General features: G+C 40.7%; 1 protein-coding gene across 1 annotated transcript in view; it reads left to right on the top strand.

Moving 5' to 3' along the window:
- The window catches only part of LOC106514444 (kelch-like protein 10), a 52,046-nt gene that overhangs the window by 2,730 nt on the left and 44,165 nt on the right, over positions 1 to 5,151 (top strand). The window contains exon 2 of the mRNA XM_014003712.1: positions 2,485 to 2,667. The gene's annotated coding sequence lies outside the window, so the exon portion shown is untranslated. The remainder of the gene's footprint in view (positions 1 to 2,484; positions 2,668 to 5,151) is intronic.

Here is a 5,151-nt window from a genome sequence, read left to right as displayed (position 1 = left end):
GACTAGCAATGATACAACTAATAATAAAAAATATAATATAAAGATCTGTGAATGAATAGGAAAAGATACGTTTTGTTTTAGAGACAGTAGACAATCAGAATCTGACATTAGGATTCAGAAATTGCCTGTTTTCAATGCAAAGCAATCGCAACAGGCTATTAACTATAAAGTGAAGTATCACAATGCAGACAAGAACACAGATGTGCAATCACAGCAGAATTTTTTAAAGTTTAAAATGGGTAATAACAGAGCAGGTGATTGCTCAGGTTAGTAATAATATAGATGAGTAGTAGTGCAAAGGATTGTTCAGATGAGTAATGAATAGTAAGTAACAGTACAAATGATTGTGCAGGCAGCAGGTGTGTAAACACTTATTGTGATTTTTGGGCGTGGTGCTGGTTATAGAGTCTGACAGCAGCTGGGAGGAAGGATCTACGATAACGCTCTTACCTAGGGTGCAGCAGTCTGTCGCTGAAGGAGCTCTCCAGTTCAGTCACAGCTTCGTGCATGGGGTGAGAGACCTTCATCAGTGATGTGAATAAAACTTTCAGATTGTAATACTTGAATGTACATCTGCTTATGAACTGGAGTCAGCTTGATTTAAGTGAGCGCCTGAGCTAATCAACCTCAATCAGCTGGCCACACCCATTCTCACCTGCTCCCAGGTGTTTCCACTTCCTCCTCAGCTTCTGTCTAAATATTCAGTCAACCCCAGCAGCTTTCAGTCTCCCTCGCCTTCCAGAGGATTCTCCTCATGTGCATTTTGAATTTTCGTCAAGTGTGTTTGAAAGTCCTGTTTGCTGTCACCGCAGCCTTTTCACTTGTTTTGTAATAAATATTTTGAGCTCCTCCAGTCCAGTCTGCGTCTTTTGGTCCAAACCTCCTACCAGCAGTGACACGAAGTCCGAACAGCCAACATTACATTTGTCTTTGAAAGTTCGAAACTGAAAATCTTTTCTTTGATATTATTGATAGTCTTAGCTTTGAGTTTAATTATTTGCCAACATGTTGCCGCTTTTAGCTAGCTTTGCTACTTTTACCATAGCCTTTTGTCTAAGCTTTAATTAGCCTTTTGCTGCATTTCCTTTCTAGTTAGCCCTTCTGATTTTCTTATGCTGTAGGCAGGCTTTTATTGCTTTTAGATAGCATTTAGCTTTCATCCAGATTTGAGCTTCATTTAGCTTTTAGCCAGTGCTCTGCTTCTTTCAGTTTGAATAATTCTGTTTCAGCTTCACATAAAATAGATTTACTTATGTAGCTTTTTAGGCTAAACTGTAAATAAAAAACATTTAGATGTTTTTGTTTTGACAAAATTCACTTCTGTTTGTATAGATCAAGTGAACCAACATCAGTAAATAATGATATCATTGAACATTGCTTGAAGGCACCAATGCTTTTAAAAGCAGAAACTAAAGCTGTTGCAGAGAGATCCAGCGGAGCCTGGCTGCATCACGAAGATCTGCAAAATAATTGAATGTTTGGCTCAGTTTTTGTCACTCATCACAGACATGAAAGAGCGTGTTAGGAGAAGCAAAGCCTGTGTGTATTTTTTTTTATTTGCTAAATGACAACGAAAATACTGTATATCCCATATAAAACAAAGAATTAATTTCATAATTAGATATCAAATGAGTTATGGCATAAAAAATTCAATAGTTAAACTTCCTTTTAAACATTTATTTCCCCTATTTTTAACAGTTTAAATGCAAACATCAACCATGTTATAGACAGGAATGAGAAAATTAAAAAAGAAAGCTTACATGTATGAAATATGAACCTCAGGAGGTTTAACATTAGTTTCAGAAGGTGTACCAGCTTCTTCTGACTGACACACACACACACACACACACACACACACACACACACTTCTTTTTCCCCCTGCAGCTCAAACATCTTGTGTGTAAATGCAAAGACCCTGTGCTCTGTGGGTAAATACTCTGGAAGGGCAGGCTGTATTCTAATATCCACAGTATTGTCCTCATTTCCTCTTCTCATAACATAAGGCTGTTGACTTTTCATTTTATAGAAGGCTGTGAACTCGTGCTTTCTTTTCAGCCTCTTTTATAGGACCAGTGTAGATTCACAGTGCTGAATGATGAGCAAATAAATAAAATTTAAAAACACCACTTAGGGCTACTTTCCAGGCTATTTCCTTGAAAATAACTTTTCTGAGTTGACTAAAAATGAGTGATGGATGGAGGCTCTGGTTTGTTTTTTCACTCATAAATAATCTTCTTTATCCAAGAGATTTTGCCGTCTGCATGAATGTACAGAAACGTATTTGCTTATAATAAACACAAATGTTAGACCCTTTGAATCCAGCAGACTGTTATAATTACTTGGCCATTTTTATGAGATCTGTCCTCCTCTTTCCTGTTTTCCTCCTCCCCCTTTAACGATTTCTCTGTCACCTTCAGTCTCACCTTTTGTGTCCACCTCCCGTTCTCAAAGACTTTCTTTTGCTGTCCTTTTTGTCATTGGCAGCCGTGACCTCCACGTCCTCCCCCCCGCCCCCCAACTTTGGCTGGAGGTCAATTAGTCACCGCGCAGGAGCTGCGCCGGGCGTCCCTTGTGAATCTCCCCCCGACAACCACGGGCCAGAAAAAAATGAGTCAATTACCACGATGGTGCCAGGTGATGGATTTCTTGCTCACGAGTGGAGTGCAGGTAAAATAAAAAATAAATAAATAAAATCCAGGCAAGGTGACTCTCCCCGCCAAGGCCTCTTTAGCAGCCGTGCGTGCTAACACACAGACTCCCGTGAGGGAGGGGGGAAAAAAATAGCAGCAACGGTTTTCGTGTCAGACTTGTTTGCTTGTTGTTGTGCATCCTGTAAACCTGGAAGACCTTGAGGTGTGAATTCCACAATAAGACGCTCCCTGGTGGGGTTTACTGTTTGAATTACAGCTATTAAACCAGTAAAAACAGAGGAGGCTGTAAAAATGTAAAAAAAATCCAAACAACTGTGTGTACATTCAGTACAGTCAACTTTATTATAGCACACTGCTTTAGGTGGAGCAAATTTTTGTTTGTTTGTGCTATTGGGTTAACTGGAAAGTCGCTGGTTTGGTTCCCCATTCCAGAAGTCTCAGTCATTGTGTCCCTGGACAAGACACTTCACCTACCTGATGGTGGTCAGAGGGTGGTGCCGGTGCATGGCAGCCTCGCTTCTGTCAGTGTGTCCCAGGGCAGCTGTGGCTACAATGTAGCTTACTACCATCAGTGTGTGAATGTGTGTATGAATGGGTGACTGTAAGTGTAAAGCGCTTTGGGGTCCAGAGGGACTTGATAAAGCACTATATAAGTTCAGTCCATTACCATATTAGCAAAATATCTGTACAACTGCAAATGAACTTTTAGTCAATTTGATTCAAGATAAAAAATAAATTAATGAATTGATTCAAGATGGCTTCCACAATAAAACAAAAGCAGCAAACACAAAAATGAAAATAACTCAATCCCTTTTACAGGTGCTGAGCTCAGATTTGTTGTAGTAGTAAATGGCAAATGGACAAAAGAATAAGTAGTTTCTTTTACCTTTTTAAAATTAGTTTATTTTGCTGCAACAAATCCTTACTTTGACTAACTTGGTCAATTTAAAAAATATTGAACAAAGATTTGGTTTGTAGAAGCTGAGCAATGTGTAAAATGCTCAATTTATTCAACACAGTTTGATGGAACCAGTTTGGTTAACTAAATTCAACACTTCGTTTCTTAGAGTGTGTGGAAATACTTTAACTTTTACCTTCCCAATTATTATTGTGAGCAGTTTTATGACTTTTACTTATGTACAATTCTTATCAGTGAATTTATTTTTCGCTAAAATCATTTTATTTTTACTTTTTACTTTTACTAAGTACTTTATACAGTATACCTCTGAACACAACACATCTTTGCCTAAAATTTAGGCTTTTACTGTTGCATTTAACCACTGCATGGATTTTAGTGCAACCCTTTGAAGGTAATAGTTGGCTGGACATTTACACCTACTGTCCTGTTCATGTTTCATCCAGTCAACTTCACTCAAGTAAAGATGGCCGCCACAGACAAATGCACATCAGCCATTTATGCAGTTACTGAGTTTATAATTTAGTGTGGTAGTATGAGAGTCATTCACAACAGATAACCCAAGTGCAGAAATATTTTCAGAGTGGCCATACCTCTGTTGTGTCTAAAAATCAGATGATAAAACATGCTTGAAAGGCAGTGAACAACATGCACTCCTTTAAGGAATACCAGGCCTTGATTTTCAACACTGCTGTTTAGAACAATATGATTCTGATCCGCATAGAAGACTCCTGTCTGGTGTTAAAACTGACTCTAAACCTGGGGGGTGTGCGATCGCAGTGCAGTATCACCTTTCGCAGCACATTTCGCACTACCCACCAGTGAGGTGGCATCTGCAGAGCTCAAGGCGGGATGGCAGCCACGCAGAAACCAAGCTGTTAGGCCTGCTGTCTCCTAATCCACTCGTGTGGCAGCACAGTTTGTGACCCCCCCCCCCCCCCCCGCCCCCGACCATAAGCAGCACTTCAGGTCAACAGAAATGGTCGATACATGTGGTCAGAACATGTGGTTAGGACAACAGTTGCGTTGGACCGTAACTAACCTGACCGTATAGTTCATCCTTTTGTTTGTCTCTACGTTTGAAGCAGTGTGTTATTTTCTTTCGGAGCGTGTTGCCAGGAGACTTGGCTGCATCTATAGGAGACAGGTGAGACATGCAGAGGGAACAGGCAGGTTTTTGGAACTGCCCCCCACCCCTCTCTCTGGAAGTTTGGACCATCAATGTGTCTGTCTTAACACCAGCGTGCGTCAGCTGTCCCCAGCATGCAGAAGCATTGGAGTGTACAGCTCCAGGCTGCTGCTCCTTTTGCCTTCCACTGTTTCCCGCTCGCTCCTGCGCCGTCCAAGCAGGACAGACGTGGCACGGGCAGGAGACGAGCGCCACACGCCTCTGGCTTGGTCACACGGCTCTTTGTTTTATTCAAAAACTAACCCATTCGCAGCTTTTTCTCAAGAAATCAGCATTTAACTAATAATAAATCTGTTTAATCATATGAACGAGACAGTCTTGAGTTTTTGTTATTGCTGAAAAGCAACGGTTGACAATACCGTGTGTGTGTGTGTGTGTGTGTGTGTGTGTGTGTG

This window comes from Austrofundulus limnaeus, unplaced genomic scaffold, assembly GCF_001266775.1.
Source record: "Austrofundulus limnaeus strain Quisiro unplaced genomic scaffold, Austrofundulus_limnaeus-1.0 Scaffold20, whole genome shotgun sequence".
In the NCBI taxonomy this organism is placed as follows: domain Eukaryota; kingdom Metazoa; phylum Chordata; class Actinopteri; order Cyprinodontiformes; family Rivulidae; genus Austrofundulus; species Austrofundulus limnaeus.
Note: the sequence above shows the minus strand (reverse complement) of the source record. Positions and strands in the feature narration are given on the sequence as shown.